The 26,773-nt window shown below is 43.0% G+C and overlaps 2 long non-coding RNA genes across 3 annotated transcripts in view; one reads left to right on the top strand and one right to left on the bottom strand.

Annotated features, from left to right (window-relative positions):
* The window catches only part of LOC311623209, a 122,975-nt gene that overhangs the window by 34,722 nt on the left and 61,480 nt on the right, over window positions 1–26,773 (top strand). The window lies entirely within an intron of this gene.
* On the bottom strand, window positions 1,296–6,842 carry LOC311623210. Of its 2 annotated transcripts, XR_014795125.1 has the most exons (4): window positions 6,414–6,842; window positions 3,396–3,479; window positions 1,676–1,752; window positions 1,296–1,565 (listed from the first exon to the last, which is right to left on the bottom strand). It is a non-coding gene; the product is annotated as an uncharacterized lncRNA (long non-coding RNA). The 2 variants fall into 2 exon arrangements; XR_014795126.1 differs by lacking the exon at window positions 3,396–3,479.

Genomic DNA, 26,773 nt, shown 5'->3' with positions numbered 1-26,773 from the left:
CCAGAGGTTTCTGGCAAGTCTCTTGCCATAGGCCTGCCAGGAGCCCAGAGCTCTTTGAAGAGAAAAAAAAGGTTCTAGGAACAAAGAAGCTGCTGCTCTCAATGAGAAGATTGGGAGGGAAGAAAAATGAGACTAACAAGTGTTGAAGAGAACTGTCTGTGGCTGAAGAGAATGTTAATGGCTCTTCTTCTGAGCTTCAAAGTCTGAGCTGGATAGGATCGCACACAAATGCCTCTGCTGTCACCTACAGATACTTACCAATGACTGTTGCTTGCAAGCAATCACAGCCTCACTTTCCCAGGGTGAGAAGCAGTGCCTGCTGAGGTTGAGAAAAATGAGACTGTTGGGAGATCTTAGGCCTAGCTCTGCTAGTAGGGGTTTAACTTGTCTCTTCTGCATCAGTCAATAAACGGGATTCCAAAACTTAGGTGCAAGGGAAATTGAACAAATCTGGCTTACAGTTGTTTCTTTTTCCTGTTTGCAAAATGCTAGGTGCTATGGATTGAATTGTATCCCCCTAAAATTCATATGTAAAAGCCCTAACCCCCAATTTGCTAATATTTGTAGAAAGGCCTTTGGGAGGTAATTAGGTTTATTATTTATTTTTCAAATTAAATCTTTATTATTCAGATTATTACAATTATTCCTCTTTTTCCCCCCATAGCTCCTCTCTACCTGGTTCTCACCCCACCCAATGCCCTTACCACCCCCCCACTGTTTTCAACCATAGGTGTATGATTTTTGTCCAGTCTCTTCTGGCACCCCCCACACCCCTTTCCCCTACCCCATCACCCCTGATGAATGTCAGTCCACTCCCTTTCTATGCCACTGATTCTATTATATTCACTAGTTTATTCTGTTCCTTAGATTTTTTACTCACTTGATTTTTAGATTCAATTGTTGATAGATATGTATTTTTTGGTCATAATTTTTATCTTTACCTTTTTCTTCTTCTTCCTCTTCTTAAAGAATACCTTTTAGCATTTCCTTTAGCTTTTTCTTATTTGTGAAGTTCTTTATCTAACCTTCAATTCTGAATGATAGCTTTGCTGGGTAGAGTAATCTTGGTTGTAGGTTCTTGCTGTTCATCACTTTGAATATTTCTTGCCACTCCCATCTGACCTGCATAGTTTCTGTTGAGAAATCAGCTGACAGTCGTATGAGTGCTCCCTTGTAGGTAACTAACTGTTTTTCTCTTGCTGCTTTTAATATTCTCTCTTTGTCTTTTGCTCTTGGCATTTTATTTTTTTAAAAATTTTAAATATATTTTATTAATTTTTTACAGAGAGGAAGAGAGAGGGATAGAGAGTTAGAAACATTGATGAGAGAGAAACATCGATCAGCTGCCTCCTGCACACCCCCTACTGGGGATGTGCCCACAACCAAGGTACATGCCCTTGCCCGGAATCGAACCTGGGACCTTTCAGTCTGCAGGCCGATGCTCCATCCACTGAGCCAAACCGGTTTCAGCTGCTCTTGGCATTTTAATTATGATGTGTCTTGGTGTGGTCCTCTTTGGATTCCTTTTGTTTGGGGTTCTCTGCACCTTGCGGGGTTCTCTGCACCTTGCGGGGTACAGAGGGTGGGGGGGGGGGGCGCAGGGTGAGGGAGACACACCAAATTTATAGCCATGTTTCATTTCTAATTCCCCAAAGAGAGCATCTGACCCCTTTACCTTTTCATACTAGGCCTCACCAGACTGAGTTCAGAGCTATGGTCAGAGAGCTTGGACTCCCATCATAGAATACTTGGCTGCATAAAATAAAAAGGGCAAATCACATTTACTGAGGTTTTACTATGCACCAGGCACAGTGATCAGTGCTCTTTACCATTTATCTAAGGAATATAATTGTCCAAACAACCCCACTAAAGTTGGTTGTGATATTTCCCCCATTGTGGAGATAAGGAAACCGAAGCACAGAGAGGCTAGATAACTATTAAGTGGTAGACCTAGTATTTGAATTCAGGCTGACTGGCTTCAAAGCCAGAGCTTATAAGCAGCTTATATACAGCTTCTGAGGTAGGGCTGTGGGAAGCTAGTCTAAGCAAAGACTAGCTTAGAGTCTAAGCAAAGATGGTGGGCATGCAGGCAGTGTGATCTACATGTGTTGTCCAGACATATCCTTCAGGAGTCAAGGCAAACAAATTTGATTCCAGAGTCTTCCAGCTATTTTGTGAGTGCTCCTTTAAGAGCTGGGAATAGGTGTGGTGTGAAAAAGGCTCCATTGCCATTTAAGGTTGATAAACACTGCAGGGTATATGGTAAAGAAATGGCTTTGTGGCCCTGGCCAGGTAGCTCAGTTGGTTAGAGCATCATCCCGATAGGTCAAGGCTGTGGGTTTGACTCCTGGTCAGGGCACATACACGAGTCAACCAATAGATGCATAAATAAGTGGAAGGGAAAAAATTGATGTTTCTGCTGTCTCTCCCCCTTCTCCCTAAAAAAAAAAAAAAGAAAAAAAAAGAAAAAAAAAAAGAAAAGGAATGGTTTTGTCCTTTTTGAATCTGGAGTTTTCTAAAATTATGTAAGCAGAGAACTCATTCTTTGTTAAATGCCTACTAATGTACAATAGACAACTATTCCAGGACGACTGGTTTGGGAAATGCTTTTCTAGGCTTACTCTCCACCCCACTACCACTTGGTCCACTTGAAGTTAACAGCTGCACTTAGGATGGCAGCTAAGATTTCTGTGGAGAGCAAAAAGTGTTCAGTGGCCAGCCAGCTCAGATGGCAGCAGGAAGCCACCAATTAACCAAGGTGGGTGGGCGGCTGACATTCCTGGGCTTCATGAGGAAGCCATCCAACAGACTTGGGTAGTTTATTTCTTGTTTTCATTTTCCCTTGTCACTGTTGTTGTCTATACCATTTACATGTCAATTCTGGACTGTCAAAACAGCCTCCTGACTAGACTCCCTGCCAGCTGGCTCTCTGCTCCAGTCCATCCTGCACACCTGGCCAGATCAGTCTTCCTAAAATGCTGCTTTGAGCTTATCCCTCTCCTGTCCCAAATGTATTAATTCGGTTTTCAAGATGTTTTGATTGGCCCCAGCCTACCTTTCCTGCTCCCTCCTCACATCCTACATTGTAGATGAAGTTGAATCATTCTGGAGCCCCTCTGTGCTGTGTGTGTGTGTGTGTGTGTGTGTGTGTGTGCACGCGCGCGTACACGTGTGCTAATTTCTCCATCCAATGCTTGAAAATCTACCTCCTGCCCTCACTCCCCCATCCCTGTTTCCTCCTGTCAGAATCTTGTGTTCTCATTTGTTCACTTATGCCATTCAACAAGCATTTATTTTGTGCCACCTGTATGCTAGATCCTGTGCTAGAATAAGACATAGTCCTTCACTTTAAGGAGCTAATAAGTGCAGATGAATGCATGCAGGGTGATACGTACTGTGGCATAGTGATATTTAGGGTTTCATGGACACAGCACCTATCCCTGCCTAGGGCACAGCAGAGGCAATTCAGGGTAGGTTTCCTGGAGAAAGGAATGTTTACACTTAAAGGGTGAAAAGGCATGTGATATGCTGGGGACTGGCTGAGGATGTGGTACCCAGACCTTTGGTGCTGGGCTAACAGGCAGGTTCTCCCTACCTCATAAGGAATCTCAGATTGATCCTGGTGACAGGGGGAAGATAGATGAGGGGAAAGCATGCATACTCACCAGGAGAGTGGAGTCTGGGGCTGGGAGGAGGGAAGGAGGACAATGACTGATATGCTCACTGCATCCTATGGTTTAGCAAACTCCCCCAATTCCCAAGTCTCTGCCACTGGAGCAGCTTGGTTGCCAGGAGCAACCCCAGAAGGCAGCCTCATTTTAAAGGCAGTCACTGAAGCCCTTTGCCCCAGGGCTCTGATAGCAACCCACAGGTCTGTCAGTCCACCCTAGGAAGTGACAGGACAGGGTCAGTGTGCTCAGGTGGGTCTAAGTAAAGGGTGTGGAAGATAACCCTCCAGCCACGCAACAGGATCTTAAGAAAAGAAAGGATTTGAAAAACAGATGGCATTTTAATCCACCCGGATATTTAATATGAGTAACATCACCTTGTTTTTCTGAGGCAGCCTAATTTACTTCAGGCCTCAGGCTTAGTAACTTAACCACTGACAACCTGCAGGTCTATGTGTGTGTAGATGTATGTGTGTACGCATTGGTCTATAGTGCTAATGAGATTGCAGAAATGGTGAATTTCTCATGGTCACAGTTTTCCTACTCTGTTGAGGCTGTCCACCAATAAATTTCTCCTTTTCTGATGTAGGATTTGTGATCTGGGAATATGAGCTCTTTCTAGGGGAAGAAGCAGGACATGTAGAGAGGGAGAAAGAAAGAGAGAGAGAGAGAGAGAGAGAGAGAGAGAGAGAGAGAGAGAGAGAGAGAGAGAGAGAGAGAGAGAGAGAGATGTCTTGGTGCAACTGACATTAATTGGGTTTACCATGGCTCCCTGCTGCTTTCTCTGATTCCTGCTGTTCTGCCTGCTTGAATTGCCTGCTGCTTTCCCCACAGGGAAGCCTGCAGTATGTAGATTCAAAGCACCTGGGTTTCAAATCCTGCTCTGGACTAGAGCAACGTATTTAATCATCCTGAGCCTCCATGTCTTCACCTGGAAAATGGAAACTCTGCCCAATCACAGGGTTGTTATTGTATTTTTTGAAATATATTTTATTGATTTTTATACAGAGAGGAAGGGAGAGAGATAGAGAGTTAGAAACATCAATGAGAGAGAGTCATTGATCAGCTGCCTCTTGCACACCCCCCACTGGGGATATGCCCGCAACCAAGGTACATGCCCTTGACGGAATCGAACCCGGGACCCTTCAGTCCCCAAGCCGACGCTCTATCCATTGAGCCAAACCGGTCCCGGCAGGGTTGTTATTGTAAACAAGTGACACAGTACATGAAATTCGTGCACATTAAAGGGGAATTAATTAAAGGAAATATTTTAATATTGCTATTTGCCTTATCTGTATAATAGAAGTGTCAGATGAAAGAAAATCAGTAAAATGTATATGAAAATCTTCCTCCTGTTAGAATCTGGGGCACGCCGAGGGACCCAGAGTCAGTCCCTGTCCACCCACATGCATCTTGAAATCGCACGAGACATAGACCTGGCTGTCCTTACCTCTATCAAGCCCTGCTTGGGGGTGGGGAGGTGGTAATGCAGACTCAGGATCCCTGTCAAGCCCCACTGGGCAGGGGACGCAGCCTCAGGTCCACCGGAGCACCCTTAGGTCCCACGGCCTAGTGATAGGTCGAGAGGCGTGGCCTAAGGTCCCTCAGCCTGGTGCCGGGGTGTGTGTGTGTGGGGGTGGGGGGGGTGGGGGGGTAGGGGGGCAGGGCCTGAGGTCCCCTGTTAAGCTCCACTGTGGGGGGGTTGTGTGTGCAGCCTCAGGTCCCTCGCCCTGGCCCAGCACCACGCAGCCTTAGGTCCCTGCTGATTGCTCATTATGGCTTGTTACTGGAACCCCACCTCCGCTGTGGGCGCAGCCATCTTGTGATGGTATAATGGAGTGAGGGTCAACTTGCATATTATATATTTATTATATAGGATAGCAAGTGAAGTAATTTATGAGAAAGTGTTTTGTAAACTAAGTATCAATAATAAAAATAAGAAAAAAATAAGAATAATAAGAAGCAGCTACTGCCCAGTATTGAGTGGCTACTGTGCCAATTGCTATTTCTTTATTAATATTATCTTTTTAATCAAGATTTCTTTTATTGAGAGCCCCTGTCCTTTAAGACTCAGCTCACAATTCACTTTCCCATAAGAACTCTTTTGACAGCTCTTGCTCACGTTAGTTCTTAACTTCTCTAACCTAGTTTGCACCTACTAAATAAACCCACCATTATTTCATAAGCTCAACTTCTCTCTCCCCAGCTGGAGTCAAAACTCCTTCAAATTGCTCCACTTCACTTGCCTCCCCCAAGATACTGAACATATAATAGGTGCTCTAGAAAACTTGAGATTGAAATTTCTGGTCACATAGCTATTGCATTAATTAGGAATTCCCTACATTTTACAAAGCAAAGCCCTGAGTCAAGAGTTACTTATTGCTCTTTGCCTTGGCCACTAGGAAAGGACCCATCTGCTCCATTCAGGTTAATAGCCATTATCTTTACAAAGCCTTTTTCAAGCTCCTAGATAGAATTCTTACTGCAGGACCTGCCTCTAGAAATGCTAATCATGTTACCCTCCATCCCCCACCCCCCATCTCCTTGTCCTGCTCCATAACTTTCTCTGTGTTCATACAAATACATACAGCATATACAGATGAATTCTGTTATTAAAAGACAGAGGGGGGGGGGGAGACAGAGTGACCCTTTTTTAAGATTCAAGAAGATAGTAAAGAAGACTAGAGTTAGATATCAGAGCATTTAAGAGGAGACTTTCTGCTTCCTAATTTCTCTCCAACTTACCTCAAATCACTGCCCTCTGGTCCAGTGTGCCCCAAACAAATGAGCCTCCTTTCTCATCTTAGGATCTGTTATGTCCAGTCTCACATCCTGGAACTTGTTGCTCAGAGATCTTCGCCTGGCTGGCACCTTCATATCATTTGAGCCTTAGCCTAAATTACAAGTCTTCTCTGATCACCCAATTTAAATAGCTTACTTGAAGGGGGTGGGGGGATATAGGCTATATACATGTACCTGATTTTTTAAAATCCTCACCTGAAGATTTGTTTTTTCATTGATTCTAGAGAGATATGAAGGGAGAGAGAGAGAGAGACATCAATGTGGTAGAGAAACGTTAATCAGTAGCCTCCCATACACACCCAAACTGATGATCAAACGCCCAACCTGGGAATGTGCCCTTATTAGGAATCAAACTGGAAAATCTTCTGTGCACAGGACAAACATTCCAACTAACTGAGACACACCAGTTAGGGCTGTATCTACTTTTTATATGAATAAATTTCTCTGGATGGATGCACAAAAAATTAACATTTGTTGCTTACAGGGAGGGAAACTGGGTAGCTGGAAAACAGGTCCTTCTCTGCATATCCTTTTTGTATTTTTTCTTTTATTTTAGACTTACTAACTATATTACCTATTAAAATTAATTTAAACATACAAATAAAAAGAGAGAGAATCCAAGATGGCTGCTCGGGTAGGCACCTAGCCGCAGCCGCACGCAACAATTTCAATAAAATACAACTAAAATATAAAATGGACATTACCCAGAACTACAGGAAAGTCAACTGACTGGAAATTCTACAACGAGAAGCAAGGAGAAAACCAGAAGGAAGCGCGGAGGAGCTGTAAAAGCCCAAGGTACGGAGACACGCGGCGCGCGCGTGGAGAGGACGGAGCCGGAGAGGAGGGAGGCCGAGTGCCTGGCGGGCGTTCCCTAGCGGGAAGGAGATAAACACTCCGACTGTGCTGGGCCCCCAACTGCTCTGAACCCCCGTTCTAGGCCAGACCCCGGGGACCCAGGCTCACACAGAGGGAGCTGGGCTGTAAGGCGGGACCCGGGGAAGCAGCGAAAGGAGGTCCCAGAGGCGCGCACACAGCGCGCAGAGAAGGGCCGGCCGGCTGTGCTGTAGGACTGCCCTGGCGGGAAGGAGACAGGCTCCAGACTGCTCTGAACGCCACCTCCAACTCCACTTCCAACTGAACTGAACCCCAGTTTCGGGCCCATTGCGGGAGAGCTTACACTGTTTGGTAGCAGGCGAAAATCGAGGGCACCTTTCTCTCAGAGGCGCTTGCAACAAGTACTGAAGGACCCTGAGTCTCAGGAGTCGCATAGGGCGGGGCTGACGGAAGCCAAGGCTGTAGGCTCCACCCTGAAACTCCGCCCCCATCAGGAAAGCTGCCTGCGAAAATGCCTAAACCAAATAGATCACAAACGAAAGAAATGGAGGACAAAAAGCGACTGGATATAGAGTTCAAAACCACACTTATAGGGTTTTTCAAGAGACTCCTAGAAAAGGCCGATAAAATAAATGAGACCTATGAGGATATGAAAAGGGATCAACAAGAAATGCTAAGGGATCAACAAGAAATAAAGAATACATTGTCTGAAATAAAAAATATTCTACAGAGTCCTAAAAACAGAATAGAAGATCGCAAGAATCAAGTCAAAGATTTGGAACATAAAGAGCCAGAAGACACTCCTCTGCAGAAGCTAGAAGGCAAGAGAATCCAGAAAATTGAAGATAATGTAAGAAACCTCTGGGACAACTTCAAACGATCCAACATCAGAATCATGGGGGTCCCAGAAGATGAGAGAGAGCAAGATATCGAAAACATACTGAAAGAAATAGTGACAGAAAACTTCCCCCACCTGGGGAAAGAATTGGACTTACAAGTCCAGGAAGCACACAGAACTCCAAATAAGAGGAATCCAAAGAGGACCACACCAAGACAAATCATAATTAAGATTCCAAGAGCAAAGGACAAAGAGAGAATATTAAAAGCAGCAAGAGCTAAGCAGGTGGTTACCTATAAAGGAGCACCTATACGATTGTCAGCTGATTTCTCAACAGAAACCATGCAGGCCAGACGGGAATGGCAAGAAATATTCAAGGTGATGAATAGCAAGAACCTTCAGCCAAAAATACTCTACCCAGCAAAGCTATCACTCAGAATCGAAGGTCAGATAAAGAGCTTCACTAATAAAAAAAAGCTAAAGGAGTTCATCACCACCAAACCAGAATTATATGAATTGCTGAAGGGGGTTCTTTCAGAAGAGAAAGTAAATAAAGATAAAAATTATGAACAACAAATACGTAACTATCAACAAGTGAATCTAAAAACCAAGGAAATTAAAAAAAAAATCTGATGAACAATATTAACTGTTGAATATAGTAGAATCAGAGGTATGGAAGGGGAGTGAACTGATGATTCTTGGGGAAAAGGGAAGAGGGGAATGTGGGAAGAGACTGAACATAAACTGTGCACCTATGGATGAGGACAATGGGGAGTGGGGAAAGGGCAGAGGGTGGGGTGGGAAGGGGGGGGAAAGGAACACTTGTAATAATATGAACAATAAAAATTTATTTAAAAAAAAAATAAAAAGAGAAAAAAGAAAGTAACCCTTTGCTGAGCATTCTTTATTTATTAATACTTTATAAATTTTATTTATAAGACTGGCAGTGAGCAGATTTGCCCCATTGGCAATAGTTCACTGATATCAACTCTATCACATTTTATTTTATATTCATTCTAGCTCTGATTTTTAGTTTATTCATTTCTTATCTGCCTTTTCCCACTATAATTCAAGCTTCATGAAAGCAGTGTATGTTTTGCTACCACCTGTACCTGGAACAGTTTCTGACTTATATAGTAGATGCTCAATAAGTACTTGTTGAATGACTGAGTGCTTGAATGAATGAATTATATTTGTCTGAACTGAAGGGAAGAGCAGCCCAATTTGGAAGGAGATAAAGTAAACTTTTGATAGCAGCCCCTCTAGGAGTATTACTGTAGTTCCCCCTTTCCATAGTTTTCTTTCCACAGTTTCAATTACCCGCAGTAAACTGCAGTTTCAGAAACCAGTGGATTCACCACTTTTCAGTTTAGAAAGAAGAAAAAACCCCCACACATACCTGGGAAATCTGCTCAGTTGGCAAGTTGAGCTTTGCAAACAGTCACCCTTGAGGGAAAGAGGGAGCAAATGCTTGCCAGAATGACCTGGGTAACAGCCAGGACCTGGGGAAGGGAAGCAGTTGGGAGAAGGGGAAGGAGGGAGTTTGGTACGTTACAATTTAGGCAGAACATTGCCCTGAACAAACAACCCGTGTCACCATGTGCTGGTTAATTTTTGAAAAGTTTTTGAATCACATTCATGCATGTCCAGGGCTGGGCTTTTGAAACACATTCATGCATGTCCAGGGCTGGGCTTTTGCAGTCATGCAGCACATTAGCCCAGAAAGTGGTGGTGGTGGTGGTGGTGGTGGTGGTGGTGGGCGGTCCTGAAGGGGAAGCAGCTCCAGATGAATCACCATGCCACTGGGCACTGCCTACTCAGAGCAGGACCCTGCTCCATGGGGGCTGTCCTCAACTCACAATGCTTGGATGGAGGTTCAGCAGAGTGTTGGGAGAGTCAGGCTGCACTACTTTTTATCTCCCTTGGAAGAAGGTGAACAGGAACATTCATCTACTTCTAACTCCTTCAACATTATCTTCACCACTAGACATGGTCTCACACTTTCTCAGAGGCAGTTGGTAGGGTTCCCAATGAAGTGCTCTTGAGAAACATTGGAAAGGGTAAGGGTTTTGGAGTCACCCAGCCATAGGAGTGAATACCGGTTTCTTCACTTACTAGCCACGCTATCTTTTTTAAAAAAATACGTTTTTACTTACTTTTAAAGTATGTTTTTATTGATTTTTAGAGATAAAGGAAGGGTGATAGATACAAACATCATTGAGAGAGAAACATTGATCAGCTGCCTTCTGCATGCCCCCCTACTGGGGTTCAAGCCTGCAACCTGGGCATGTGCCCTGACCAGCATTGAACCAGTGACCTCCTGGTTCATGGGTCACTACTCAACCACTGAGATACAGGCTGTGCACTAGCTGTGTTATCTTGATAAATTCACATAAAATCCCTGAACTTCAAGTTTTCTCAACTTGCTGTACAATAACATCTGTGGAGTTATTTAAATTAAAATAATGTGACTAAAATACAAGGAATGGTGTAGATGCCTAATAAAGAGAAAGATTCAGAGAGGTGGAAAGGCAGTGTATTTGTCCAACAGTGGCTAGGAGGGAGAAGGATTGAGTCCATCTTAGACTGGCTGCCTCATCTCATACAGTTGAGAATCTCCTCTTGACTTTCCTGATCAGAGTCTAGTCTGGCAATGCTCGGTCCTCAACCAGATGGATCAATCAACTTTCATTGGCTGCTTTTACTGGAGCTTTGAGAGTTGTTTGGATCCATTTTCTTTCCTTATATAGAGGGCCTCTCCCTCAGACAAGCCCAGGATATCAGCTAAGCCTGAGGCGAGTGCGGAGCTCAAACTTTCTCTGCTCCCTAACCAGAACTTGGGTCTGTGTTTTCCAGGGTGTGCTTCTGTGAGTCCTGGGAGGGAGCCCATAGGTGCTCTGCGTAGAGGCTACTGAGGAGAGGGTTGGGTAGTCTGCTGGCCCTGCCACTGGTATTACCTATTTGAAGAGCCAAGTGATAACAGTCTAGCCTATGCACTCTATTTGCCATCTCTTATACCACAGTATACCTAGCCGCATTCTCTGACTCATCAAAAAGGAAAGGGATCAAAGGAGGGGGACCTGGGGCATGTGTTGCTTTGAACAGATCTGTGCCAATGTAACATGGTATTTTCTGTCCAAATGTTACTAAATGCATGGCAGTGCCTGCCAAATTTTAGTTGTGGGGTTTGTGGGGGTGGAGTGAGGGGTGGAGAGTAGTACACAGCTCTGTGTGTATACAGATGCTTAGGGTATGTATGAGGTTCAACAGTAGGGGGTCTTCTAGGATTTGTGTGTAGGTTTATTTTCCCCATCCCCCTGTTCCTGGAGGGGGAGCTGTCATTCCATTCTCAGGCTACCTAACTACTTTCCACTTCCCCCAACCCACCAGCCTCTCATTCTGTCACAAGGAGCTTTGGCAGAAAGGGAGGGAGCGTGGGTGCTGCAGAGAGAAAAACACCTCAAAGTTTCAGTAAAATGGCAAGAGAGATGCCAGCACACGGAACAGGATCCTTCTGTTTCTCACAGCCTGCACTGCTGGGCTGGGGGACATATACCACAGTTTCATTTCCTTCCTTCCTTTCCCTCCCTGTCCCTTATGATATTCAGGAAAGGGAGATCCGCAGGGAAGGGAGGAAAGGAACAAAGGTGTTTTCCTAGGGACCAACATTTTCTGTAACCACCAGAATAGACAGTTCTGGGCAATGCTTACTTTGGGCAAAGTGGTGTGTGTGTGTGTGTGTGTGTGTGTGTGTGTGTGTGTGTAATAGAGTTAATGTTTGTGAGTGTGTGTATGTGACAGTGTATGTTGTTAGTATATGAGTATGTGTATGTGTGTGTTCAGGGACTTTAAAAATAAAGGGCAAAGCCTGACTGATGTGGCTTAGTAGTTGAGCCTCAACCTGTTACAGTTTGATTCCCAGTTAGGACATATGCCCAGGTTGTGGGTTCGATCCCCCAGTGTGGGCATGCAAGAGGCAGCTGATCAACGATTCTCTCATCATTGATGTTTCTATCTATCTCCCCCTCTCTGAAATCAATTAAAAATATTTTTTAAAAAGGTAAAAGGCAGATAGAACAGAAAGAAGCAAACATAAGGGTGGTTAGATATCTGTCTTGGATAGCTCACCCATGAATAATTAAAAATTGACTATATTTGTGCATTAGGCTGCCCATTACCCAATATTTTACAAAATTAGAATAAATATATATATAAGGAAAACCTCAAGATAGACATTTTCTTTTCTGTTTTTGAAATTAGGGCATTTCATTTGAGCAGTGACTCCTTTTTGATAGAGTAGAACCTCATTTGTGATCATTTCACTTAAATAAGGGCTGGAGTTCATCTTAGTACTATTAGTTTGTAAACAAATAACATCCCCAAAAGAATGTTTATTCCACTCAAGAAAACAAGTCACTTTTCACCTCTTTGAAGTATCAATTTGCATTCCAACAATTGCTTCTTATAAATCACTCCTTTCTAGCAATTCATTAAAACAACTCCTAGAGGCAATACTTAAAAAAAAAAAAAAAGTAACACTGTATTTCTTTATGTAAAAGCCTATAATGTGTTTGAACAGTTTATCTGATTTATTGATATCTATTATATCTATACTTATAATAGGGTAATATGCAAATTGGTCAGGATGCCATCACATAATGACCAATCAGCAGGAGGGTGGGGCAGAGAGCTACGAGCAACAAAGAGCTATGAGCACGGAGAGCTCCAAGTGGCCGTGGGCGGAGTGGCCAGCTGAGGCAAGTGGCAGTGAGCTACTTGTGCATGGATTCGTGCACAGGGCCACTAGTATGATCATAACTTCTAACATTTACTAGTATTGGGTGCTCTCATGTACCAGTCACTGCATTAAACACTTTACATATGTGTTCTTTTTTGGTCCTTCCAATGAGGGGGGTAGTGTTACTTTATTTTTATTTATTTTTTATTGTTGTTGTTTTTAACATTTTTATTGATTTCAGAGAGGAAGGGAGAGGGAGAGAGAGCTCATTGATTGGTTGTCTACTGCATACCCCTCACTGGGGATTGAGTCTCCAACTCGGGCATGTGTCCTTGACTGGAATCAAACCGAGACACTTCAGTCCGAAGGCCAACACTCTATACACTGAGCCAAACTGGCTAGGGCAGTACTGTTACTTTACAGCTAAGGCAGAGGGAAGTTAAGTAGCTTAACCAAGTTCACGAAGATAGTAAATGTTGGGACAGAACTTAAATTCAAGTTTCTACTTCAAAGCCCATGCCTTAACCCACAAGCTCTATTGTGTACCTGTATATTTACTGCCAAATATAATGTCAAAGATGCTGGAAAGAGGAATGTCTGTGCAGGTGCCTACAGAAGGGTTGTCACCATAGAATTCTTTAAAAAAAAATTTAAATATATTTTATTGATTTAAAAAAAATAAATTTTATTGATTTTTCGCAGAGAGGAAGGAAGAGGGATAGAGAGCTAGAAACGTCGATGAGAGAGAAACATCGACCAGCTGCCTCTTGTACACCCCCTACTGGCGATGTGCCCACAACCAATGTACATGCCCTTGACCGGAATCGAACCTGGGACCTTTTAGTCCGCAGACTGATGCTCTATCCACTGAGCCAAACCGGTTTTGGCTGTCACCATAGAATTCTTGGCTCCAAATCTAGACCCACTCTGCAGGGCCAGTTTTTTTTGGCATTTGGGGTCAGCCCATCTTGGAGATGGGGGAGGATAAACCCATCCAGGTTATGGCCCATTAATCCCCTTGGGATTTTTTGATTCTCTCTAGAACAGCAGATCGATATATAGCCTGGGACATTGACACAAGGAAATCACAAAAATACAAAGTATATCATAAATTATGTGTTTAGCACTGTGATAACCAACCCAACTAAGAACAATTTCAGGATGTTCTAGTGTGGGACTTTGAGGAAAAGTAATGACCCTGAATTCCCTCTGGAAGGGATGAGAGAGAGAAGACAAAGGAATAAAAGGAAGGTGATGGGAAGAGGTGAGAAGGCATGAGGGGTACATGTGATAAGGAGGAAACATACACCCAATGAAGAATGGAGAACAGCTTCATTATGTTGGCTTTTTGAAATAATATCTGCCTTATGAAGGTGGGGAGGGAGCATCTGGGGAGGGAGCAGCGTGGAAATAAATGAAACAAGGAAGGAAATTGAAGCCTTCATTTCTGGCCTGCTGATGAGCAGATGTCAGCATGCCCTTAGCCTCTTGCTGTATTCAGAGCTTTTCTAGAGATAAATTTTCCAGTGGAGCTTGTACTGAAAACTCAAAGGTTTATTTATGCACTCATTGGTAGGTTCTTTTATGTGCCCTAACCAGGGATCGAACCTGCAACCTTGACTTATTGGGATGATGCTCTAACCAACTGAGCTACCTGGCCAAAATCTTCTTAAAGTCTGAGTTAGGAGTTGGCCAGTCTGGAAGGAGGGAAAAAGCAGATACCAGGCAGAGGAAACAGGAATTATAAAGGCACAAAGGAGCATAATGAACGGGGAGAATGATGAGTTGAGTATGAGTATAGGTTAGGGAATTCTGTGAGAGTGTCTGAAAAGGGGACTACAAAGGGAAAGTGGAGACCAATTGTGAATGAACTGGTATACTCTGCTAAGAAGTTCAGACTTTATTACGTAGGCAATGGGGAATTACTGAAGGCTGTAAAACAAAGGAGAAAGATAATCAGTTCTTTGCTTTATAAAGAGGTCACAGAGTAGAGTGGGGTGGAAATAGTTTGTTCCAGGGTCCCACACACAGTAGGGTTTCACGTCTATCTCCTATCCTAGTCCTTAGCCGGGAATTCTTTCCTTTCCTATTCCTCTCTTCTTTTCTTCCACAAATATGTGGTGAGCACTTATCATAAATAAGCCAGGTTCTGAGTTAGGTCTTGGGAAAATGCAAATGAATAAAAACCATTCTCTGCTCAGAGGAGCTCACAGTCTGATTTAGTTCTTCCTAAACTCCATACTAGAATATTCACTGGTTCATTTATTTCACTGCCACGATGAAATGAGAAAAAATAAGGACAATATATTCAATATAAAAACCTCTCCTCTTCAATGTGAGGTTATATTCATATGTTCACACTTTCCTGAAAAGATGATAGGAGATGGTAGATTTTTTTTTTCCTGTTTTGTTTTCGGCTACTTATGTGGCAAAATGAAAAGTTAGCAATCTTTTGTCATATTTCAAAAATTGTGTTTATGAGGGAAATTTACTGGTTATGATACTGTTGTAATTAGCTATTTATTAATAATAGCAAAGATGCAAAGGAAGGCCAGACATTATAAACATACCAGAGGCTTGGTGCACAAATATGGGCACTAATGGGGTTCTTCGGCCTGGCTTGCAGGATGGGGCCAAAATTGGCTCTCCAACATCCACCGAGGGATCTCCGATTGCAAGAGAGTTCAGGCCAGGCCGAGGGACCCTACCAATGCCCGATCAGGGCTGGGGAGGGATGTGGGAGGTTGGCCAGCCGGGGAGGGACCACAGGAGGGCTACAGGGCATGTCCGGCCTGTCTCGCTCAGTCCTGATTGGCCAGACCCCAGCAGCAAGCTAACCTACCGGTTGGAGCATCTTCCTTCTGGTGGTCAGTGCACATCATAGCAACTGGTTGACCTGTCAATTCTCTGCCCCTGATGGCCAGTGCACATCACAGTGAGCGGTTGAGCGACCTTAGCATATCATTAGCATATTATGCTTTGATTGGTTGAATGGATGACCGGACACTTAGCATATTAGGCTTTTATTGTATAGGATTCCCTGCAAAACACTGGAGGTGGGAGCCACATAGGAAAGATTCTTGCCTATGTGCACCAAGGGACAGACATGGTTGGCCAAAATGGGCATGGCCACTGTGTGAATGTGGAAATTTCACACTCTTATGCTCTTGGTTTCTGTTGGCACACTTGGCTCATGGCACAATCTTGGCTTCCTGGCATTCTCCCATGTGGCCCAGGGCTATGTGGACTCCACACACAATGAACTAATGGACTGCAACTAGCCTGATGCTGTACTGGACCCAGTTCCAACATGGAAGGGAAATTGGACATTGGCTCTGATTTTAGCTCTACTGAAACCCCAGCTACGCTTCTTCTGTGACTGGACTAAGGGACATGGGATTTTGGAAATCCAGGGGTATAATTTCACAAAAATAAATAAAGCTTTTTACCATATCTTCTCCTCCTTGGGGACCTCCATAAATGTTTATTTCAGCAGTACCCCAAGAATCTCACCCCCACTAGCTATGGGGAAGGACGAGACATGTTTTTCTCCCATATCAGTTAAAGGTTAATTTTCTCATTCCAGTGGTGGGACTAAATGAAGGCCTTTTCACCCAAAAGAGCGAACTTATGGCAGGGAACATGGACTTACCAGAAACGACTGAGACTCTCATGGTACTTCCCACTCTCCCTAGACTCAGATATGAAAGGGAGAGTCCCTGGTCCCAAGAGAGTCAGCAATTTCTTCTCCAGAGAGAGGCTTCTCCTACTGATAACATAGAAGGCATGGTTTGCCCTGGCTGGTTTGGCTCAGTGGATAAAGTGTCGGCCTGTGGACTGAAGGGTTCCAGGTTCGATTCTGGTCAAGGGCACATGCCCGGATTGTGGCTCGAATCCCCAGTGGGGTGGGGGCACACAAGAGGCAGTCCATATATATATATATATATATATATATATATATATATATATATATATATATATATATTCACAGAAGGTCTTGGTTTAACTTATGCAGTTAGAGGAAGGTCAGCAATTCTACAGAGAGATCCAGCAAGTATAATAGGAAAAGCTGATGAAATGAGTGGGTTGTCTCTGACCCTGTCCTTTATGGAATAATGGAATGTGGTCATCACCAGCTTTTATCAAAATTAGCGGGCATTCAGGGTTTCCATGGCCCAGCACAAATACCCACCTACCCATCCTTGCAATAACTTAGTCAGCACCTAATGCACTACAACCAGGCTGCATCATTATAATAAGGTTTGTAGGTTTAAACTAATTTAGGAGTCAATCTGGGTACCAAATGAGAAAATCTTTTTCTGAGATGGCAATTTGCTTGGTGAGTAGGATGAAATGTATGCTTGAAATCCAGAGGTTGGGGAGCCATTGGTCTCACGGGAGAGTCAGACCTATAAGCAATTATTTCAGTACAGTGTGATAAATGCAGGTACAAAGCCACAAAGAACCATGCTATAAGGGGGCAGTGATGGATTAGTATGAGTAGGGGTAAGGTGCCTTTGCTGGGAGTGTCTGAAAAGAAGACTAGAAAGGGAGATTGGAGCCTGATTATGAGGGGCCAGGCTAGGAGTAGATTCTTAGGAAGCAAAACTGAGGAGAGAGCTTCTGATCTAGGGATTAGGAGGTTGAGGGAGACTTTCCTAAGGAGCTGGTCCTTGGGATGGGTCTCTCGCTTAGCCTTTGATTTTAAGGCTCTCTTCTCTTCTTTTTCTCCTGCTCCATTTTCTGTGTATGCCAGACCCAGAACATCCCAGCCGCCTGCTGCTCTAATTACTTCATTCCATTTTAATTCTGCTGAGTTAGGAGCCTGTGAGCTCAAGAGGAAATGCATGTGAAATACAACAAATTGAATGTGCTGGCATTTCAGAAACACATCTGACCCCATCTGCCCCTTCGTGTTCCTTTCCTCTAGCAGTGCCTTGACCTGGAATGAAAAATCAAGGGCAGGATGTGCTGAAGGGAGAGGTGGTGGCACCGATAGAGTAAGATGTTGGGTTTTACTGACTCATGTGAACCATTACTTTTGGGGGGAAGAGAGAAAGACAGAGTGGGTGGGGGCTTTTGGATGGGGGACTTTTCCTGGTGCCTTTTGGGAACTGAGGGGGGTTCATCTTTGCAGTTCCAAAGCATTGTGAATATATGTGAGTCATAATGTTTCCTCTTCCCTAGAGATATTTACAAATTAGAAGAGATACTTTATTCCAAGTTGTTTGTTCCTAGAGAAGGAGGGGATTGCAGTTTATAAATAAGCAGTTTTCAAGTTTTAGGTCTCAGGATTCCTTTACATTCTTAAAAATATTGAGGTTTATATCTATTGATATTTACTGTATTAAAATTTAAAACTGAGAAATTAAAAGACTATTTATTAATTCATTAAAAATAACAAAAATAAACCATGATATGTTAACATAAATAACAAATTTTGGTGAAAAAAAGAACTACGATTTTTTCTACAATGAAAAAAAATTAGTGGTAAGATTGGCATGTTTTGCATTTTTGAAAATCTAATATCTGGCTTAACAGAAGACATCTGAATTCTCATTTCTATTGCATTCAATCAGTTTCTTTTTTTAAGTTAAAATTTTTATTGATTTAAAAAAATACATATTTTTATTGATTCAGAGAGAAAGGGAGAGGGAGAGAGAGAGAAACATCAGTGATGAGAGAGAATCATTGATTGGCTGCCTCCTGCAACCCCGCCCCCTCCCCCCCTCCCACAGGGGATGGAGCCTGCAACAGAATCACACCATGACCTCCTGGTTCACAGGTAGACACCCAACCTCTGAGCCACGACGGCCAGGCAAAATTTTATTTTATGTACAAAGAGCTAGCATTGTTTCTTTCTTGAATGACCCATTCAAGGAAGTTCACTAAGTCCAACTTAATGAAGCCTACATTCTTCACAAACTGATGTAATCACTGGTGACACACGTTGAGACCGTGCCAGTTTGAGTAGATGGGACAAGAATGAGAACCCTGGCCCAGCTGATGTGGCTCATTGGTTAAATGTAGACCTATGAAACATGTTTGATGAGGTCATGGTTTGATTCCCGGTTAAGGTACATGCATGGGTTGTGGGCTTAATCCCTAGTAGGGGGTGTGCAGGAGGCATCAGATCAATGATTCTCCCTCACCATTGATGTTTCTATCTCTCTCTCCTCCCTTCCTCTCTGAAATCAATAAAAAATATATTTAAGTATGTATATATATATGTGTGTATGTATATATTTATCTATCATCTCTATCTCTATCTCTGTCTCTGTATCTATCTCTATCTCTATCTCTACTACCTATAAAAAGAATAAGATCCCTGGTCAAATTTTCTCAGATGACTTCAGTAGAGCTGCTGCTGACTCATCTTGCTCTCTTAGATGCATCAATCAGTTTCCATATGTTTTGATTGAAGAACATGGAGAAAATATAGCCTCTATAGAGTTGGGAAAGGGAGGAGTATTTTAGTTTTCAAATAATTGTAGTTATTTTTTTAAAATATATTTTATTGATTTTCCACAGAGAGGAAGGAAGAGGGATAGAGAGCTAGAAACGTCAATGAGGAGAGAGAAACATCGACCAGCTGCCTCCTGCACACCCCCTGCTGGAGATGTGCCTACAACCAATGTACATGCCCTTGACCGGAATCGAACCTGGGACCTTTCAGTCCGCAGACCGACGCTCTATCCACTGAGCCAAACCGGCTTTGGCTATAGTTATTTTTCTTTGATACTACACCAAAACTTGACACATAGTAACTTCTTTCTAAAAAATATATATTTTATTGATTTTTTTACAGAGAGGAAGGGAGAGAGATAGAGAGCCAGAAACATCAATGAGAGAGAAACATCAATCAGCTGCTTCCTGCACACACCCCACTGGGGATGTGCCCACAGCCAAGGTACACGCCCTTGACCGGAATCAAACCCGGGACCTTTCAGTCCGCAGGCCGATGCTCTATCCACTGAGCCAAATCGGTTTCGGCACTTAAAGGTTACTTGCAATGTGAATCCAAAACCATATCAATCAATCCCTACTCTATTACATTAACATTTATTGGTTTATTTTGTACTTAAAATTCTTTTATTTATTTATTTTTAAATATGTTTTATTGATTTTAGAGAGAGAGAGGAAGGGAGAAACAGTGATGTGAGAGAGAAATATTGATCTGCTGCCTCCTGCACACCACCTCCTGGGGATTGAGCCCACAACCTGGGCATATCCCCTGACCAGGAATCAAATTAAGTACAACCAGCAACCTTTTGGTACATGTGAGGATACCCAACCAGCTGAGACACATTGGCTAGGGCTTTTTTGATTGTTTGATTGATTTGAGAAAGAGAGAGAGAGTAAGAAAGGGAAAGGGAGAGGGAGAGAGAGAGAGAGAGAGACATTGATCTGCTGTTCCATTATGCATTCTTTGGATGATTCTCGTATGTGCCCTGATCAGGGATCAAACCTGAAACCTAGGTGTATTGGGATGACGTTCTAACCAACTGAATACCTGGCCCACATATTATATTACACTTTGAATAGATTTTGTAACATCATGCATTGGTCATTTGGAAAATATAGGTTCTCTTGGATTATACAGATCTTCCAAATGTTGATACATTTCATTATGTTTTCTAAATCACATTCGTTATATCATCATCAATCTCTTTAGAGAAATCTTTAAGCGTTGGGAAGCTGTCCCGTTCATGGTGGCAGGTACAAGTGTTCTAAAATTTTCACTTGTTAGCTTGAATTTTATCATTGGCAACAAATGCTTTTGGTTGTTTTCCTTGAAGTGACAGGCTCATTTTGTTCATTTTGGGGAAACTGTCTGCCAAACATTCAAATCTGAATAATCTTAGTTTGTCTTTCAGTTTTTTCAAGTAAGAATGATGTTCCATGAAGAGAGAGGCTAGTTCAGCTTGAAACTCAAACAATTGCAGAAGTGTTTTTCCTGGAGACAGCAGCCATTGTACTTGGAATACTGAAGACCTATTTTATGTGTATTTTCTATTTCACCAGACAGAATATTAAAAACATTACTCAAGGGTTGAGATTTAGTAAAAATTAATAATTTTTACTGTTTTATCAAGGCAATTCCTAAGTGAAAAATGATTCTTTTTAAACTGTATATGTATGGCAGAGAGGGGTATAAGGACTGTTAGTACAGTTTAGTGCCACAGCTTTTATTTGTGCTAAGGTGCAAGCTATTTTATTCACTATTACTTTTGTATCATTAGTATGAAAGGGAACACAGTGAAAAAGACAAAAAATACTTGAAAGTGTTAGGAAAAGAGTTTTGACCTTGTGGATTCTTAGGGTCTTGAAGACCTCCTAAGGGTCTATGGATCACACCTTAAGAGCCACTGCCCTAAATGACATGTCTGAGTTTAGGGTTTGACCCTAGGTCCTGTTTTTTTCTTCTTTTTTTTCTTCCACTCTCTACTCTCTCCTTAGATAAACTCTTCTGATCTCTTTGAACTACCTCTGAGCAAATGACCCATACACTCGTTATCTTGAGCCCTGACTTCTCCTTTGAGCTCCAGAACCATATATCTAGTTGCCAATTCAACATGGGCACTTGACTCAAAGACTCAAGGATAATCTGTCTAAGATTTCACTTCTGGTCTTTTTCCTTATTGTCTTCCACCCATTTACATCTAAGAAGCCAGAATCCTTATCTTTATCACATTTTTGCTCCCCCTTATACAATCAAACACCAAGTCTGTTAATTTTATCTCCTAAATATGTTTTATTATTATTATTATTATTATTATTATTATTATTATTATTTTTTTTTTTTTTTGGAGAGAGAGAGAGAGAGAGAGAGAGAGAGAGAGAGAGAGATTGAGAGAGAGATTTGTTAGTCTACTTATTTGTGCATTCATTGATTAATTCTTGTATGCACCCTGACGGTGGATTGAACCCACAATCTTGATCCATACATAGAGATGACATTCTGTAATCAACTGAGCTACCTGGCCAGAGCCTCCTTAATATCCTTTTATTAATTTTTTTTAATTTCAAAGAGGAAGGAAGAGGGAGAGAAAGATAAAAATATCAGTGATGAGACAGAATTGTTTAGCAGCTGCCTCCTGCACACACCCTACTGGGGATCGAGCCCACAACCCGGGCATGTGTCCTGATTGGGAATCGAACCATGACCTCCTGATTTACAGGTTGACACTCAACCACTGAGCCACATGGCTAGGGTTAAATATCCTCTTAGTCCATCACTTCTCTCTCTCTCTCTCTTTAAAAAAAAAAAATTATTGATTTTCCACAGAGAGGAAGGGAGAGGGACAGAGAGCCAGAAACGTCGATGAGAGAGAAATATCGAACCAGCTGCCCCTGCACACCCCTTACTGGGGATGTGCCCGCAACCAATGCACATGCTTTTGACCAGAATTGAACCTGAGAACCTTCAGTCCGCAGGCCAATGCTCTATCCACTGAGCCAAACTGGCTTCAGCCATCACTTCTCTCTATCTTTACCACTACCACCACCACCACCACTACCAAAGTCAGACACCATTATCTCTTGCTGGAATTACAGCAGTTCTCCTACAAGCTTTTCTCAGCACTGTAGCTGAGTGATCTTTTCAAAACACAAATCTGATCATGCCAAAACCCTGCTTAGACCTTTCAGTGACCTCCCATTGCTGCTCTCACAATGAAGGTCAAAATCTTTAACATGATCTGACTCTCGAGATAGGTTAGGTTCTTTGGTATATGCTCTCCTAGAACATGTTTCTTCCCTTCATAATGCTTGTCATGGTTTGTACTATCATGAGTGGGATTGTTTGATTATTGTCTCTCCCTGATGAGCTCCTAAGTTCCATGATAGCAGACATCTTATAAATATTTAATTTACTGAGCCAATGATCAAATGAGGCCTAGGACAACTCTGAGCATAGATCAACCATTGAAAAATAAGTCTTCTGCCCTAGGCTCCTGAGTTGAGGGAAGGCCTATTTTTATTTATGTTGTATGATAGCATTTCAAAGAAAAATGCTGCCTTGTCCTAGGCTTTCCATCAAAGTGTCCTCATAAGAGCTGGGGCACATAAATCTTCCTTTTGACATAGGAGCCTTCTTTGCTCCCCATCACTTACGCTGCCAGTGGCTTTTGGAGGTTAGTTAGCAATACTGGCCTTTTTGGAATATAAAGGAGGACACCTAATCTCTCTCCTACTAGGTGCTTGGCTAGGAGGCCTATTTCAGCAAGAGAGAATAAAATATACCAAGGAGCCAAAAGGGAGACGAAAGGAGAACGAGACATAATGTCTGTCCTCAGGGAGACTTTAATCTGCGGTAGAAGACAGAACCCCCATCTTGGTTTATTTTATTTTTATTTTAGCTGAGGTAAATATAGCACTGGAAGTGGCCTTTCCTATAGAAAGGAAGGGAAACCAACATTTATTATGCATCTGCTGTGTTATTAAGCACCTACCAGCCACTTTGGCTTGTTCTCTCATTCAGTCTTTACAACAACCATATGAGGTTGGAATTATTGTCCCATTTATATAGATGAGAAAACAACTGAGGCCCAGAGAGATTTACTTACTTGTATATTTAAAATAGTATAATAGACCTATTTACCTACCCATTCCACAGCCCTTTTTAAGAGATTCTGTACTAGCCAAAACTTGGTTGCAGGCTATGTTCTATACCACATGACACCCCATCCCCAGGTTTTTTATTTATTTAATATTTTATTGATTTTTTACAGAGAGGAAGGGAGAGTTAGAAACATCAATAAGAGAAAAACATTCATCAGCTGCCTCTTGCACACCTTCAACTGGGGATGTGCCTGCAACAAGGTACATGCCTTTGACTGGAATCGAACCTGGGATCTGTCAGTCCCCAGGCCAACGCTCTATCCACTGAGCCAAACCAGTTAGGGATACCCCCAGGTTTTTACATCACCACTCTCCTACCTCCTCTGCCCTAGGTGATCGGACCAGAGGGAGGTTCTGACCAAAGTCAGTCAGTATATAGGCTGGCCAGCCACTCTAATTTATGGCCCAGTGGAAAAAAGACAAACTGGGCCAATTTGATTCCCTTTCTTAGAAACCCCAACCTAAAGTAAAGGGTTCTAGCCATCAGTTTTCTGATCACGCCACTGGGAGAGAAACAAACTTGCCCAGTGTGTCTGATTTACATTAAGGGCAATTGGAACTTGGCAAGAAAGAGCCATGACCTTTAGTCATTGAGGAATCTTCAATCTAGATTTCTTCCAGCTTGAGCACCTGTCCCTGGAGTGTCCTGAGAAGCCCCACGTGGCTCCTCATGCATTCTGACACTAACCTTCCATGTTTGAGCTAACTTTGCCTTAAGAGTTAGACTCAAATGATCTTAGAATTACAGAGTCAGAACCTGAATCTAAGCCCATCTGACCACACAACTTGTGCTCCTTTTATTATTCCACACCCAGAGGCGTGTCCCTGAGCAGTCAAGGACACAACACCCTGGGAATGAACACAGTTAACTTTAGAGAGAGGTAACGATTTAAAGTAGGATGTACTATGTGCTCTGAAGTGTCAAATGCCTCATTAATCATGTCTGCGTTTGTTTTGGGAATCCTTCCTGAGAAATAAAAACCATGCTGACTAGAAGCCCTCCCATTGCCAGCCACAGTTTGGTGTGTGACGTTATGTGTGAAATCACTAGTTGTCAGTGACATCACTGAGCAATGCGATTCTCATAATGGCCCTAGACCTTGAGTAGCTCAGGGTGAGGAGCTACAGAGAGCACAGCTTTGGAACAGGGTAGCCTGGGATTCAGGTCTTCTTGTCTGTCTGTCCTCAGGAAAGGCAGCACTACTTTCCCAGTCTGTTTCTTAGTGTCCTCATTGGTAAAATGGAGATTCCTATCTCACAATAAGGATTACAAGAGATAAATATGCAAGACTCTACACTGGGGGAGTTAGTGTTTAATGGGTTTTTGTTGGGTAAGGTGAAAAAGTTATGGAGAGAGATATTGGCGATGGTTGCCCAACATTATGAATGTACTTATGTGACAGAACTGTACATTTAAAATGGTAAATCTTATGTATATTTTACATTAGAAAACCCCCCACACAAACCAAACCTTTACATTGGTCAATCCCAGGGCCCTTAACCCAGGGCCCTTCTAAGACCCTGTGCCATGGGACCCACCATAGCCCTCTGCCCTAGAGAGCTGGAGGCCCATTGGGGCAATGAAGGAAACTCTCCAGACCTGGGAGATTAGGACTGCTATGAGATGAGCACTTTGTAGGGTAGGAGGCCAGGATTTAGGTTGGGAAAGAGTGAATGGTTGAGCTGCATCTCTGCTGGAAACTGCAGAGCTCTTCTGGGAGGGTTCCTTTCTAGCCATCAGTTTTCTGATCACGCCACTAGCAATGCTCACTGTGTGCTGTGTGGAGCTGGCCTGGTACCCCCCTTCCCCCTTTCCTCACAGCAACCTCTCTGCCTTCCTCAAAGCCAGTACCTGTATTAATGTGATAATGCCATGATAATGGCCAGGACATGACTTCAGCTAGCTGATTAGGCCGTCTGGAATGGCATCTGAGACACTGTCTTCATTCTCCCTGGTGAGGAGGCAGCACAGGCACTGACTAGGAAATTACATCTGGGAAAGCACTGAGGGGGAAAATTGGAAGTACCAGAATTTCCCAGGTTGCTATTCCACAGGGGCTAAACATCGTTAGCAGCAGCACTAATTATGATCCAGGAGAGTCAGGCCTGGCTGCTAGCCTGCTCAGGCAGTCCTTGACAGCGGCCTTGGGAGCCAGCAGGACAAAGACAGAGCTACAGGGAGGCTGGGCTCTGAAACCAAGAGAGAAGAGACTGCAGGGTTGTTCAGACATGTGGACATGGGTGCCCTCATGTCTTTCAGAATGCTTGGAACTATGATAGGAAGAGTGGAAGTTAGATTGCTGGAATGATTTCTACCTGCTCAGAATTCAGAGTTGTCTGTACTTCCTCTCTTTTCATTCTCTCTTGTTCTCTACGCTCCACTGAGAATTCTCGTGTCAATGTCACCAATGACTTCCCTGTTGCCATTTTCAGAATTCATCTCTCTATCCTCATCTTACTCATTCTAGCAGCAGCATTTGTCATGGATGGTCATTCATTCCTTCTTAAAACACTCTTTTTGTTTGGCTTCCAAGACACTTCTTTTTCAGTTCTTTTCCTACCTGTGCTGGCTCCTCTTCATCTCCCCCATCTCTGGGATGTCCCTGGACTGTCACCTCACCTCTATTCTACTTTATCTATTCTCACTCCCTAAGAAATCCCATCTGGCCAGGACTGGTTTGGCTCAATGGATAGAGCGTCGGCTTGGGGACTGAAGGGTCCCGGGTTCGATTCCGGTCAAGGGCATGTACCTTGGTTGCGGGCATATCTCCGGTAGGGGGTGTGCAAGAGGCAGCTGATCGATGACTCTCTCTCATCGATGTTTCTAACTCTCTATCTCTCTCCCTTCCTCTCTGTACAAAATCAATAAAATATATTTAAAAAAAAAAAGAAGAAAAAGAAAAAGAAATCCCATCTGTCTCAGGACATTAAATTCAGCTACATGTTGATAAATCCCAAATGGATATCGTCAGCCCCTTCTTCTCCCCTGAACTTTAGAATCATATCCAGCTGCTACTTGACATCTCCTTGTGAATGTCGCTCACTGTCCGCTTAAACACACTGGTTCCCCAGTCTCCTCTATTGCAATAAATACAACTCTGTTATACCAGGTTCCACCCTTTGAAGTTATTCGTGGCTTTTCTCTTTCTTTCATGCCCCCTTATCCAATTCCTCAGGAAATGCTGTCAGTTGTAACCTTTAAATTATCTCCAAAATCTGGTCACTTATACCACTCCTGCCCTCATCAGAGCCACCACCATTACTTGC

The sequence above is a fragment of the Pipistrellus hanaki genome (assembly GCF_964339955.1).
Source record: "Pipistrellus hanaki genome assembly, chromosome: 5".
NCBI lineage: Eukaryota > Metazoa > Chordata > Mammalia > Chiroptera > Vespertilionidae > Pipistrellus > Pipistrellus hanaki.
The sequence above is the reverse complement of the archived record's forward strand: the minus strand, read 5'-3'. Positions and strand labels throughout refer to the sequence as shown.